This window comes from Gigantopelta aegis, unplaced genomic scaffold, assembly GCF_016097555.1.
Source record: "Gigantopelta aegis isolate Gae_Host unplaced genomic scaffold, Gae_host_genome ctg5373_pilon_pilon, whole genome shotgun sequence".
In the NCBI taxonomy this organism is placed as follows: Eukaryota; Metazoa; Mollusca; class Gastropoda; order Neomphalida; family Peltospiridae; genus Gigantopelta; species Gigantopelta aegis.
Window position 1 is genome coordinate 15,941 of NW_024534377.1, and position 16,932 is coordinate 32,872.

At 32.0% G+C, this 16,932-nt stretch overlaps 1 pseudogene; it reads left to right on the forward strand.

Annotated features, from left to right (window-relative positions):
* Nucleotides 1-60: 60 nt before the first annotated feature.
* On the forward strand, nt 61-12,458 carry LOC121366346 (annotated as a pseudogene).
* Nucleotides 12,459-16,932: the final 4,474 nt, after the last annotated feature.

The window sequence follows — 16,932 nt, forward strand, 5'->3', positions numbered from 1 at the left end:
TTTGCACATGCGCAGTTGATTTGACCGTGGTTTGTGCCACGTGTGCAGGCTTGCTCATCCATGTCTGACAACAGTGAAGATAGATTTGATGGTCTTTTACTTGGTCTAGCCCTCAGCAACACACTGAAGGTGTTAGGTGAGGTATATGTTCAACAATAAACATGTTATTACAAATATAAACGCTTAACACTGTGCTAATGGCTAGGTAATGGTAATATTAACCCTTTAATGCCCAAACTGTGCTTAGTCATTCTTTCATTTAAATAACCTTGAATCCTTCATTGTTTAATAATTATAACTATTCAATAATGGATTTTACACAAACTTGATATTCATACCAACCTAGTCACCTCAATCTTACATCATTGTTGTATATTTTTGTAGTTGTTGGACAACTTTTTTTGGATTTTTGAGACGCAAGACTTGATATTTGATACTGGTGCTGATAAAGGCAGAGCAGAACAGGTTTGCATTGTCGCAATGTACTATACTTATTAATATATTAATAAAACTTCTTATGTTGTTATCTGCAGCTGATTGTTATATTTCTCGGAAAATTGAAAAGATAGCACTTGAGGTATAATCAATTCTTAAATTGTTTGACTATAATATAAAATCATATATTTTTAATAAGTTTGTGTGATTTTTCAGACCCAAAGCTAAGACTGAAAGAACTGCATCTAAAAAACCCACAGCAACCCACCACTAATACTACAAAAACACCTCCTCTAGAAAAGCCTGGCATTCAGGAAGTAAAGTAACGATTAACAGATTTCAAGAAATGTATTTCATATATAATTGAAAGAAATAAACAAAAATGACATGAACCATATTGTCAAATTTTCTTTAGCACAGATTTTATTGATGCAGATATTATAGGTTGTAATACAATAATTCTATTGTGTTACTCATGCAAAATAATTTGCCCTATTACCTGCATTAATCTGATATGAAAATTGACATCATTTATAATGAAAGTAGAAGCAGATTATTAATGATGGTGTATGCATGCATTCATTTCTTTTGAAAAAGTTTGTCACTTATAAAGTTACCTCTAGTAAATTTTTTCTCTCTCAATTGCTATTTCTAGGCACTGAAGAAGAAGCAGAAATGATTAAAAGAGAAGCTGATCAGAAAAATCAACTGAAAATGAAACTGTTCCTAAGAAAGCTACTGAATCAGCTGATACTAATGGTGAATGCCAAGGTATATTATCCTAGTTGTCTAGTCCATGCTACTGATAAGTAATACTTGCTAAACCTCTTCATTTTGACAAACTGACAGCATAGGAGAGTATAGGAATGAGTCAGCTTGAAATGGACCATGATACCACATAGTTTGCATATTGGTCAATTTTCTGTGCTCTAGAATTCTGTTTATAACAGTCCTAAATCCAAGCTTAAAACACTTCTATAATCTACGACCAAAAAACTATGCAAGAAGATATATAAAGTTTTTCCAGCATTCCCACAATTGTCCATTATGCGATTTTAATGGTGCTGTACCACGTTTAGTGACTACTCCTAGACCTTACTCTGCTGTTAGTTTGTCAAAAAGAGGAGGTCTAACTCCTAGACTATAGTATTTTAAGATTGAGCTAGTAGTTGAAATGATAGTACTGTCTTTTTTGATATAGTTTTGATTTTTTTTAATTTGACATGAACTCCTGATATAATATCTTGATGATTGTTTTTTGTATCTATAGACTGAAAGCGGAGGAGGGAAGAAGATGAAGATGCTAAAGGCAAAATCAAACTAATGCTGGTAATGGTGCTGATCTACCACATTATAGATGGACACAGACATACAAGATGTAGGGTATTATATCTTATATTTTAATAGAAAGGCCAGCTAAACATTATTACAAAAATCCTATTATTTTGACAGTTTATAGTTATATTTTACAATCCATCATGCTTGCATGACAGTGCCGTGTGTAATGATGGCTTTAATTTTCCATTTGAAATTATTAATAGAAAGTATCTACCAATTAAATGTCTCATTGTTTTTTCTATTACCTAGCTTTGTGCTGACTTGCTGTTCCAAAAGTTTTAAAGCATTAATTTAATTAAACTTTCCTTTTTATTGTATTAATACAAAATCATCTTTTAAGTTCTTTATATTTTGGTCTTTGTTTAACAGATTAGAGTTCCAAGTGGTGTTAACTTCCTTTCCTATTAAAAGTCGTGATGTAATTGTTGACTTCCAAACAAAGGTATTGATATACTCCATAGATTGATTGGTTATTTGTATCATTATTAGCATCTTAAAGTTGGTGTAAACGGTCGTGGATCCCATAATTCATGGAGAGTGATACAATAAGATTAAATTGAGGATTGTTTCTGGACATTAGAAGATCGTAAAGATATTTGTATTCATTTAGAGAAGGTAAATGAAAAGATTTTTTTAAAGTAAACTCAACCATTATTAAAATTTTAGGTAATAGGATAATTACTTCCCATCTCTCTTATTATAAAACTCACTTTTTATTGGCTTTTCTTTCCAGTATGTTATGTATGCCTTGGTGTCCTAAAGATTGTTTGGTTATGTGTGTCTGCTATAATAGTTATTGTTGTGTGTGAGAAAATACACTAACTGACCAATGAACCACTACACTAATTGTTACTAATTGGGCAACAAAGCAATACAATGTTGAATATCCTTGACAGATCTTTTCAAGCTCTTTTTTTACTATAGTAGTATATTACTTAATAAGTATAATCAGTTTATGTCTGTTCACAGCCAAAACAAAATGGAGTGGGAGTCGAAATTGTGAACTTCTGATCAGAAATAAATACAAAGAAAGTACAACCTGAAAACTCTAAGGTAGTGCTTAATTGAGACATGTTTTATGATATAATGACACTTATAGCATTACTGTATTTCCATATAGTTGTCAGATTGGGACTCTGAAACTCGTGGTATGGTGGAGAAAATGGATGTATGACCAGAGACAAAAAGAGGTTTGAAATTAATGTCCTAAACAACATTGAATTCATTTATATAGTTGTGCTTTTTATAAATTGCATTGTGGATGATTAAGCCACTATTTGCACACAAATTCAGAATATTGGCATTATAAGGTTTATATATAATAGTTTATACTGTTAGGTTAAGGTTTATAGTCACACCAACATATATATCTCTATGGTGTTTCACATGCAATAATAGAACATCTCATGTAATATGTAATTGTAAATTAATGCCTATTAAAATAATAGGAAACTTATTACTTATTCTCTAAAGTTTGTCTCCATTGATGTCCCTTTCTTTATTTGTTTATTATTTGTCCCATTAGCTTGGTCTTCCAACATCAGAGGAACAAAAGAAGCAAGACATTTTGAAGAGTTAGGTATTAGTTTTAATTGAGTATAATCAATATAATCACACTATATATACATTATTAGGTTTATGGAGCAACATCCTGAAATGGGACTTTTCCAAAGCTAAAATTTCTTGAGAGAATGACGTACTTTGAATTTTGCCAGTTTTATTGTTTATAATTGTTGTTCTGACAGTATACTTGTTTACTAAAACTAAGATTTATTACTGTTGAATGTAGAGCTCTTTAGTCCACAGCTAATTTGATAGCAATAACCTAATTAACTCGAAATCCTTCAAGTACTCTTTTCACAGACACAATGATAATGAGACTATGTAACCCAAACTGGCTGCTGCCTATCTTAACACTTGGTAACCATGCAACAAAAATGGTTTCTGTTGCCTCAAGAGACAGCTTGGCATAATATATTCATTATAACTGCATATATTACTACTGGTATGATATACCTTATATAACAAGTATGACCACTTGACCTTGATAGGTATATGTCTAATACTATAGTAGTCCATCTATGTATGTTCTTCCTTAGATGTTTTGAGGCAATGAAGGATAAAAAGACCTTATTAATTGAGTGGTTTTGTCACATGCAAAATTAAGTCTAAAAAAAATTTGTAACCATAGTGATTTAAAGTATGATCACAGATGTTCTTACTTTAATTAGTCCATGCACAATGCTATCTTTAATTAGTGTATTCATAATATAATTAAATGAGAAACTCATAAAATTTTTTTGATCAAATAGTCTATTTTTATTGGGATTATATGTATCCTGCAAAAAATATAGTAATATATCAGGCATAAGGTTTCAAATGTAGCTAAAGATCAATTATGTTGCTTCTCATAGTTTAAGTCATCAGCAGTATTTGTGCTAAGCAATCAATGCAATCTGGAAATAAACAAATTATATACCACAGCAATTATATAGTTTATATTATTTACCCTTGATACATGTAGAATGCAATTGATTAAAATCAAAATTACATTTTTTTGGTATAATGTTGTAGGACATAACTCATACAGGAGGAACACTAAAGGATGTCACAATAATAATTATTTGTGAGAATATAATGATGGCTTACTTGAGCATTAGCAATGAATACAATACTGCTGACTATCAGTAATATCATTAGACGGGGGGTGATTAGACCTATAAACTTCATCTTAGCGTTTTTTAATTCTCAAGTAAAGAAGGTCGATAAATTCAACCAATTATTTTAGTATGTGATTATTCCGAAAATGTTCTGTGCAGTTTTGATTAGTAGCTCAACAGGATCCTTAAAATGACTATGAATGACTTTATGGGAAATCAAGTTTCTATTGTTCTAATTTTATAAGCATAATCTAATTAACCCTAAATCCTTTAAATTCTCAAGTGTACTCTTTTACAGTGTCTACGCATCTCTCCATTAATTATAAGATAGCAGGAACTATTATGAATCAGACTATGTAACCCAAACTGGCTGCCTATCTTAAACTTGGTAACCACGCAAACAAAGAAGGGTGTTTCGGTTGCAATTGCCTTCAAAAGACATCTTAACATATCAACAAGATAACTCACTATAAATGTATACATAATGGTATGAGTATACTTTATATTACCACTATAGACCACTTGAAATTTACAATATATAATGTACAATACTACATGTAGTCTATTTATGTATGTTCTTTGATGTTTTGAGCAATTAAAAGACCTTAAGAAATTGAGTGCTTTTGTCACATGCAGAAATTAAGTCAATTGTATTTATCTTGGTAACCATAATGATTTAAATTATGATCAATGTTCATACTTTTAATAACTACCATGCCCTTTGCTATCTTTTAATTGGTGTATTCATAATATAATTAATGTGACACTCATAAACTTTTTTATAAGACAGAATTTTAGCATAAATTTATTGAGATTATAAGTTAGCCTGCACAAAATAAGCAAAAAGAATGTATTATGCCATTAGTTTCAAATGTCGCTTGACCTTCAATTTATGTTGCTTGCTTCTCAAGTTTAAGTCATCATCAGTATTCCTTTTAAGCAATATCATCAACCTGACAATAAACAAATTATATAACCGCAAAGCAATTATACAATTCACATGTCTCTCATAATAATTAACCCTTAATTTGATACCTGCATGAATGCAAAATAATTAAAATCAAAATTACCTTTTTTGTTTATGTGGTAGACCTCATCATAAACCAGCATAACACTAAAAGAATGTCCAATAAATAATTATTTATGAGAATATCATGATGGTGTACCTGAGCGCTTAGGCAGTGAAACAATACTACTAACTATCAAGTACATCATTAGAAAGATCAGAACTGTGAACTTCAGTTTTAGTGTATTAAACCAATATATTTTGAAGTCTATGAATTATTCCATAATGTTTCTGTGCAGTTTATAAGATAGCTCAACAGAGATCCAAAATGACCTGACTGAAAGTTATTTTTCCATGTAACCTTTATGTGGAAAAATTAAGTTTCCATATACCAGTACACTGTACTATACGTAAATAGCATTGTTTTTTTTCCGCCTCACAAGACACAGAAATATTATTCACATCATAAAATATGCTTGTCAACTCCCTTTGCACATCAATATGAAAAGATACACAATTTATATTTCAAAAAATCCATCGTTTTTTTCCTATTGAAGTAAATAATGTTTAGGTACTGATCTATATGACTACTGATATGGTAAGCTTCAGTTTCCAGTGGAAGGATCATAAACCGTTTCTTGATAAATTAATTGGATTTCCATGCCTATTTAAAGAAAATCACCATGATTTCCATCCTTTTAGAACACCTAACCCTGTTCACAACCTTATTCTCCACACCATCAGTGCATACTATACACATTATATCCAGCAGCTTTTGAGACAATTGACTGCATCACACAATACACCATCTATGGCATAATCTTTTTAAATCTAAATTAATTTTTTTAACTAATGATTATTGCAAGAACCAGATTTTTGGTACGGGCATTTCATCAATTTTACTTTTTTAATATGTACATGCTAGCAGTGTTTATTCTTATCACCATGCACATTTCACATTACCAAAAGATAATAATGTACCACACTCCATGTACACACCGACATGATACCAGTTATAAACTGCATTAGACTTGTGCTGGATGTGATCAACTATTATAAGTTCCTCCATCCTGATAAATATAGCACTATCAATTTCATTAGGGTAAGGCTGTAAGGTGGAGCTGCTCTAGTCTACTAGCCCCTCCTCCTTCTTGATGATTCTGATAGACGAGGACTCATTAAGGATTAAATAATTTCAGACACCGGACTCCTCTACTGACTTCATTCTAGAATATACCCAACGCTGTCCATTGTCTTAAACAAAATTGCTGGACCAATAGAATCTTTATACATTCCTGTATCAGTAGCAACTGCTATATAATACTAAGGTAACAACTCATACTATTATAATACTATTCAATTTTTCATGATGTTCATTCAATCATGTATGTTTTTGAATCATGAATCATAATATAATATATATAATAGTCAATTCGACAGTTCACACTGTCTGATAATCTCAGTCCTCCTACACTTCATTTACTTTGTGATGAATTAAGACAAGTAAGTTGAATGGGATCAAGTAGCTATACAATCTCAAGGTGCCATTTGTTGATATCAGAGATAGTGATACACGGTATTCTGGATGAGGCAACGCAAAATGCACTGCTACAAAAATGGCTTGATCAAAGTAACAACTGTACATTCATGGTAAATACTGTAGCTGAGGCAGTAGACAAAATCAATCCAGCAGTTGCCTGAATATATCAGCAACAAATAATCATTTATTTAATGATATACTATCAACTACGCAATCATGACAATTGTACCACCCAAAATGATGATACTTAGTATATACGCCACCAACATTAATTAAGACCATAACCCAAACAAGAGTGACGTTGAGATTGATCAAGTAATTGTACAAACAGTAATCACTTGTATAGATAATTTGCTATGTTTAGTTGCAGAAACTCAGGCATCATTACACAACGGCCAATTTGTCTTACAGCCTTTTATCGTCGATATTTGAAAACACTAGCAATTTAAAAGGCCAATCACCATTACCAGATGAAAACTGATGTCACATATGACAAATTATTTGATGTCTTCTCACACCCACTGCTCATTACTTCAATGGTTTGCGTCTTTTCAAATAGCTCAGAACTTTCTTTCTGCACCGGACTTGCCAATAAATTGAAGTTATATCCAAATGATTTTAGTTTGCATCAAAAAGTCCACAAAAATGAAAGATCTTGTTGTTGAAAGATAATAAAAGCACGAGGAAAACCCAAGAGGTATGTTTCAGTGACACTGACAGTAGAAGAAATGGGGCTAAGGTCTCCTTAGAGCTTTTTTGAACCTTCGTATATAATTACTTTTACAAGAATTAAAAAATCCATTATTCTGTGACCAGTTTTAGTTAGATGTGACAATCCATCATGCTTACCTGACAGTGCCTGTGTAATGAGGCCTTATGTCCTCCATTGAAATGGTATTTAATTAGAAAGTATCTACCATTACATGTCTCATTGTTGGTTCATATTACCTATGTTTGTGCTTGACTTGCTGTTTCCAAAGTTTTCAAGCATTAATTTAATGAAAGTTCCTTTTTATTGATTATATACAAATCATCCTTTAATGTTAAAAGAAGGTCTTTATTTTTGGTCTTTTGTTTACATCAATTATAGTTTCCAAGTGGTGTTTGTACTTTCCTTTAAACGTCCCGGATGTAATTGTTGACATTCCAACAAAGGTATATTGATATACTCCATAGATTGATTGTTTTTTTGTAATCATTATTAGCATCTTAAAGAGTCGGTGTCAAAGGTCTGTATCCCCAATAATTCATGCGAGATTATACAGATACGATTAAATGTTGAGATTGGTTTCTGGACATTAAAGAACGTAAAATATTTGTATCATTTAGAGAATGTACTGAAAAGATTTTTAAAGTAACATCAACTATTACTAAAATTTTAAGTATAAGGATAATACCTCCCATCTTTCTAATATATATACTCAATTCATATTAGCTTTTCTTTCCATTATGTGATGTAGGCCCTTGTTGTCCTAAGATTTGGGTTTTGGATTAGGTGTGTCCTGCTATAAGTAGTTTATTGTTTTGTGTGTGAGAAAATACACTACCTGAACATGAACCACCAAAACTAATTTAACTTTATTGTTACTAATTGGCAACAAAGCCTACACTGTTGAATATCCTGACAGATCTTTCAGCTCTTTTTTTCACTAGTATAGTATAGCGTAATGATTATAGGTCCAGTTTTTATGTCTTTTCCTAGCAAAACAAATGGAGTGGTGGAGTCCACATTGCGACTCCTGATCCAGAAATAAATCCAAAGAAAGTACAACCTGAAAACTCTAAGGTAGTTGAGACATTGTTTTATGATGCATGACACTTATATGCATTACTGAATTTCCATATAGTTGTAAGATTTGGACTCTGAAACTCGTGGTATGTGTGGAGAAAATGATGTATGACCAGAGACAAAAGAGGTTTGAATTAATAAATTGCACTGTGCTTATTAGAATCACCATTTGCACCCAAATTCATAATATAGGCATTATAAGGTTTAGTTTTATACTGTTTAAGGTTTATAGTCACACACCACATATATAAGTCTCTATGGTGTTTAACTGCAATAATAAAACATCTCATGAAATATGGTAATTGTAATTATGTGGCTGCTAAATGTACTATATGGTGTTAAGCTAACAGATGTTGCAAAATATGTATGTAGTATAATACAATATATGACTCTCTAGGTTCTATTGGTTAGTTAGTTGTACTGAAAGATTAGATTATTCATTTATATCATAAATTAATATTATATTTCAACCTTTGTATGTTATCAATTAGTTGCAGAGTTTTTAGTTACAGTTATTACTGTAAACGTCAAAATTTTCGAGGTAGTTATATTACAGTTGAGTGACATCGTGAAATTAGTAATAATTAATAATCACGTTTTTTGCGGTTGACACAAATGCGAAATTATGAGTTCGGGAAAATTTTACACGCGAAAGTTTGAGACGGCGAAAAATTTTGACATTTATGGTAATTAAAATATAACTAGACTAAACTAATTTTTAGTTATACTTAACTATAACAATACTAATGTCAAACACCATGAAACCGTGACAGAATTTAGTTTTGCTATACGAAAGATGTCACATTAACTAGCTTTGTAGTTTTGCTGTTATAACTTACTTTGCTTAAAAACATCCCGTATCGTTGGGTTGAAGAAACTATTAAGTGATCTCCAAGGTCCTAATTGACCTCAAATTAATTTTTGCTTTTAAAACACATTACATTTACACATGACCATTTATGTAGTGTATATACAACTATATATGACATATACAAATTATAACAAGTTGCAGTCCAATATTTCTATCATTCTAGTTATTCAGATACACGTGCTCTATTTTTGGAATCCAGATGGATCTCAACTAACTTACTGTGATGGACAAAGGCACATTATTACTCTCTCATATATCTCATATTCTAATTGTTATATATATAGTGTACAGGTTTGTAATATACCTGTTATGCCATTCGACTGGACAGTTGGACCTTTCCATCCTCACGGCTGATGGCATACTCCACTTGCACAATATTTTGTTACTATGGTAACCATATGTTGTTCGTCATGGAGAGGCTGGTTAGGCTAATCTTCATATTTTCAAAGAGGTGATTTGATTGCTGAGTATTTTCAAAGAAATTGTAGGGTTCATTTAAGTTATTAAATGACTTTAAAAACAGTATTAATTTTTAACCTCTGTATCTGAGATATCACTAGTGTAATATAGTATAGAGGTCTTACATTTTTAATGTTTGTTTTGTAGGTGTCCTCAATGGACTGATGATGAACATCTTTTGCAAGGAATGTTACAAATAGGTACATTTCTTTGAAGGTGGAAAACCAGGTAAGATGAGAAGTGATAAAGATCTCGGGGGGATTTATAAAACATTGTCATAGATACCATAGATATTTTTTTATAATTCTGTCAATACAACCATATCCACAAGGCCATACCTCTCCATTAAGTGAAAGCTAAACCTCTGACCAATTAACTTAGCGCTAGCTATTCCTGTCATAACGTGAGATGTCCCATTATCTCACGTTTATGACAGAATTTACATTCTATTAAATTGAATGTACTTGTAAGGGAAACAGATCATTGTTTATTGTACTATTAACGGTTAAGTATTCAAAAAAACTAGCCCATGAAGAGTCAAAAATTAAATGTAATCATCATCCAGCTATTCATTCATCCATCAATTCGTCTAGTTTATTCATCTATTTCTCTGCTATTTTTAGGACCTTCTCCAACATGTCGTTTTACAACACGAACATTTAATGACTATGCTTTTCTCATGGAACACCTCCATATCACGTAGCTATACATATCAAGGCACTAAGGTACAATAAAATGGTGTCAGCTTGTAATTGTGAGTGCAAATGAATGAGCTCTAGCAAATTTTTGAGGTCACCCTAATATGGTTGCTTAGGTTTTTAATTTGAAATCCACTTAAAATATGGTTGCTAGTGAAGGTGATGTATGCAATGATGTTCTTACTAGAAACATTCAATTTGCCACGTCTTAGTTGTCCTTCATGTTGCCATTGGTAAATTCTTGTCATTATGTTGTCACTTGTTTTTCATAATGGATGATGACAGTAATGATCTCACACATACATTACACTAATAAGTGGTTTTCTTTTATATTGTCCTTTTGTTCTAGAGGGGGGCCCCTTCCAGTGTTCATTTGTACAGGTATCCTCATGTTTCAGGACCAGGTGCTATTATTGCTAATAAAAGTTTTTATAAAGCGAACACCGTAGAAATGACATGGGATAAAAAGGTCATTCCCTCCTACACTAGCGGTCACTATTACTTTTACAGCTGTTTTATTGTGTATAACTTATTTACATAATAGTATTGATTATTACTGACCAAGCAACCTTTTTGTTCACTATTTGTAATTACCCTTTTCCCCCCCAAAAAATTTTTTATTCTTTTTTTTTACAATGTCCTTTGTATTGTACAGAATAAAAGAGAGATAGGGGGACTTAATGCCCTTACCAATTTCCACTAGCTAGGCACCATAGTTTTTATTTGGTAAATAGATATACTGTTATATTAATACTGACGTTTATTTACATAATTATGGTGAATACTCCAACAATCTTGTAAGTGTTAATGATCTTGTGTTATTAGTTAGTAGCAATCAATGACCCAATATTAAATAACTTTGCCATTCTATGTGCTATCCCATGGGACTTTTACCAATCAATTCAGCTGCAAATGGCATTATATAAAATTTGGCTTTCTAGTGCTACGAGAAAGTAGCAAACTATAAAACTCCATACATTTTCAATGGTATACTGTAGCTAAAGCAGTAGACAAAATCAATCCAGAGTGTTGCTGAATATATCAGAAACAAATATGCTATTATATTAGATGATGTACTATCAACTACGCACTATGAAGAATGTACCAGCCAAAATGATGATATCATTAGTATTACTCACCACATTAATGAATGGTGGAGAAAATGATGTATGACCAGAGACAAAAAGAATTTGGAATTAAATGTCCTAAATAACTTTGAATTCATTTTATATATTTGTGAATCGCACTGTGCATTATTAAATCACCATTTGCACACAAATTCATATATAGGCATTATAAGGTTAGTTTATACTGTTTAAGGTTTATAGTCACACCCACATATATAATCTCTATGGTGTTTTCACTGCAATAATAAAACAATCTCATGTAATATGTAAATTGTAAATTGAATGCCTATTAAAATAATAGGACTCATTACCTATTCTCTAAAGTTGTCTCCATTGATGTCCCTTTCTTTATTTGTTTACTATTTTGTCCATTAGCTTGGTCTTCCAACATCAGAGGAACAAAAGAAGCAAGACATTTTGAAGAAGTTAGTATTAGTTTTACTGAGTATAATCAATATACTCACACTATATATACATTATTAGGTTTATGGAGCAACATCCTGAAATGGACTTTTCCAAAGCTAAAATTTCTTGAGAGAATGAAGGACTTTGATTTTGCCAGTTTTATTGTTTATAATTGTTGTTCTGACGTATACCTTGTTTTATTAATTAAAACATTGGGAAGTACTTCTAAGGATTATTACTTTTGAGTGTAGAGCTCTTTAGTCCATAGCTAATTTTATAGCCATACCTAATTAACTCAAATCCCTTACATTCTCAAGTGTACTCTTTTCACAGTTCTACACATCTCTCCATTATAAGATATCAAGAACTATTATAATCAGACTATGTAACCCAAACTGGCTGCCTATCTTAAACTTGGTAAACCATGCAACAAGAATGGTTTTTCTGTTGCCTCAAAAGACATCTTGGCATATCAGACAAGATACTTTACTATAAATTATACAAACTGGTATGAGTATACCTTATAAACCAGCTATGACCACTTGAAATTGACAGATATATATGTACAATACTATAGTAGTCTATCTATGTATGTTCTTCCTTTTATGTTTTGAGCAATGAAAAGACAAATGAGACTTTAATAAATTGAGTGCTTTTGTTTACATGAAGAATTAAGTCAATTGTATTTATATTGGTAACCATAATGATTTAAATTATGATCAAAATGTTCATACTTTTAAATAATCCATGCACTTGCTATCTTTAATTAATTGGTGTATTCATAATATAATTAAATGTGAAACTCATAAAATTTTAATGAGACAGAATTTAGCATTAAATTTATTGAGATTATAAGTAGCCTGCAAAAATAAGCAAAGAATGTATTATGCATTAGTTCAAATGTAGCTGAATTCAATTATGTTGCTTTGCTTCTCCTAGTTAAGTCATCAGCAGTATTTGTCTAAGCAATCATCACAACCTGAAATAAACAAATTATATACCACAGCAATTATAACATTCACATGTCTCTCATAATATTACCCTTGATACATGCATGAATGCAAATGATTAAAATCAAAATTACCTTTGGCTGGCTTTCCTGGTGAACAAGGACACTAACGACAGATTAACACTAAAAGAATGTAACAATAAATAATTGTTTTGAGATATAATGATGGCTTACCAGATCAGAAGCATTAGCAGTGAACACAATACTACTAACTATCAAGTATATCATTAGAAAGATCAGAACTGTGAACTTCATTTTAGTGTTTAAGATCCTCAAAGTAACAAGAGAGATCATAAACTCACAAGATATTTTGCAGTATATGATTATTCCAGAATGTTCTGTGCAGTTTATAGTAGCTAAACAGTATCTTTAAAGGAAATGACTGAATGTCATTTTCCATGTATAACTTTATGTTAAAATTAATTTTCATGTACCTGTACACCTGTACTATATGCAATAGCATTGTTTCCTCACACGAACACAGAAATGTATTCACATCATAAAATATATTTGTCAACTCTTTGCACATCACTATGTAAAAGATACACATTATATATATCATAAATCATCATGTTTTCCTACTGAAGTAAATAATGGTATTAGGTACTGATCTATATGACTACTGATATGGTAAGCTCAGTTTCAGTGGAAGGATCATAAACAGTTCATGATAAATTAATTGGATTTCCATGCCTATTTAAGAAGAAATCACCAATGATTTCCATTCCTTTAGACAACTAACTTTTGTTCAACCTTATTCTCACACATGCAAGTGCATACTATAACTCATTTATCCCAGCAGCTTTTAGACAAACAAATTGACTGCATCACAAAATAAACCAATCTATGGCATAATCTTTTAAATCTAAATTAATTTTTTAACTAAATGCAATATTGCAAGAACCATATATTTTTTTGTAGGGCATTTCATCCATTTTAAATTCTTAATATGTAAATGTACAGTGTTTATTATTATCACATGAAATTTCATTAAAAAAATATGTACCACACACATATACACACAGACATGATACCCGTTAGAAACTTCATTGGACGTGCTGGATGTGACCAATATGATAAGTTCCTCCATCTGATAAATATTAACACTATCATTGTATTAGTTTCGTTTAGGGTAAGGCATGTAAGGGTGGAGCTGCTCTAGTCTATAGCCCCTCCTCCTTCTTGATAATCTGATAGGCGGAGGAGGATCTAGCTCATTAGGATTAATTAATTTCAAAGACATCCTCTACTGACTTCATTAGAGAATATATCCGTCAAAGAAAAGCTGTCCATTGTCTTACACAAAATTGCTGTACAAATAGAATCTTTTACATTCCTGTATCAGTAGCAACTGCTATATAATACTAAGGTATACAACTTTCATAGTATTATACTAATTCATTTTCATGATGATTCATTCAATCATGTATAGTTTGTGAATCATGAAATCAATAATAAAGTATATTATAATATCATTCTACAGTTTCACAATGTCTGATAATCTCAGTCCACCTACACTTCATTTACTTTTTGATGAATTAAGACAAGTAGTTGAATGGGATCACGAGTAGCTACATATAAATCTCAAAGGTGCCGTTTGTTGATATCAGAGATAGTGAGACACGGTAGTCTGGATTAATGGCAACGCAAAAATGCACTGCTTACAAAAATGGCTTGATCAAAGTAAACACTGTAACATTACATTCATGTATACTGTAGCTGAGGCAGTAGACAAAATCAATCCAGCATTGCTGATATATCAGAAACAAAAGATGCTATTAATTAGATGATTGTACTATCAACTACGCAATATGAAGAATGTACCAGCCCAAATGATGATATCATTAGTATTACTCACCACATTGGTTGGCAAAGACCTGTGTCAATCCAAACACAAGTGGAAGTTGAGATTGAATCAGTAAATTCGATAAAAACAATTAATGACCTTTATAGATAGATTTGCTATGTAGAGTTGCGAGGGGAGCAAACTCAGGCATCATTACACAACGGCCAACTTGCTTACAGCCTTTTATCGATATTTGAAAAACACTACAATTAAAAGGCCATCATCATTACCAGATGAAACTGATGTCACATATGACAATTATTTGATGTCTTAGACCACCCACTGTCATTACTTCAATGGTTTTGCGTCTTTTTCAAAATAGCTCAGAACTTTTCTTTCTGACACCGACTTGCAAGTAAATTGAAGTTATATCAAAATGATTTAGTTGGGCTTCTAAAAAGTCAACAAAAATGAAAGATCTTGTTGACAAGATAATAAAATCAAGAGAACACACAAGAGGTATGGTTCCAGTGACACTGAAAGTAGAAGAAATGTTGCCTAGAGGTCTCATTAGAGCGTTTTGACTTCTTATAAAAATTACTTTTACACAGAATTAAAGGAGTTTCTCAAGACATCTTCGTCAAAGAAGGATGTATGTATGTGGGTTGTGGAACATTTCAAAAGAAATAGCTAGTCTTATTACAACAACTATGTTTAGTCCCCATATTATAGCTGTTCAATTGGAGTCATGCTTCTCTCTAACAGTATGACTACAGTATTGTGGAATGCCAATGACCTGACAAAACGATGATCGGCTGGGTTTGACATAGACTGCTGTTTGGGCGTGCTGTTCAATCTGGTGGTCCTATTCCTGCTATAGCTCTTCTTCTTGAGTAGGTGGTAATCCTAACCACTGATACACGTCATGTGAAACAATACTATCTATTGTATCAAAAGTGAAAATTTGATGATGGCACTACTATTTTACATGTAGCTAGTCAATATGGATACTCATGTGTCATCTCTATCTTACTTCACAAGGGAAAAACTACAGGCTAGTAAAATGGCCACACACTTCTTATGATTGCTAGTCAGAGTGGTCATATGATATTGTTCAGCTCTTACTCCAGAGAAATGTTCCAATGAATACCCGAAATTACAGTGGATCAACTGCATTTTCATTGCTAGCCAGAATGGTCATTCATCCGTCATTTCTACCTTACTTAGCAATGGAGCAGACCCTGAACCTAGCTGAGATATGGCTGGACCCCTCTCATGATAGCCATGTCAGAATGGCCATGGTCATATTGTCCAACTATTACTAGAAAGAAATGTTTATAAAGACATTCAAAACACCTTGAGCAAATGCAATCTTTATGCTAGCCAGAATGGTCACTTACTTATTGTCTCTACCTTACTTGGCAGTGGAGCAAATCCCAACCTAGCTAATAATAATGGTTGGACTCCTCTAATGATAGCTAGTCAGAATGGTCATTGTGATGTTGTTTCAAATCTTGTTAGAAAGGAGCATTTTAACAATACCAAGAACAAAACGGGTCAACAGCTATTTTATATTGCTAGTCAGAATGGTCATTCGTCTGTTTGTTTCAACCTTACTTGATAATAGAGCAGATCCTAACCTAGCTAAGAATAATGGTTGGACACCTCTATGATAGCCAGCCAGAATGGTCACAGTGGGACAATTCAGATCTTGCTAGAGAAAAAAGTTCCATCTAATACCAGACTAAAGATGGAAGAAACACAATTTTTTATTGCTAGCCAGAATGGTCACTCTTCTGTTGTTTCTAC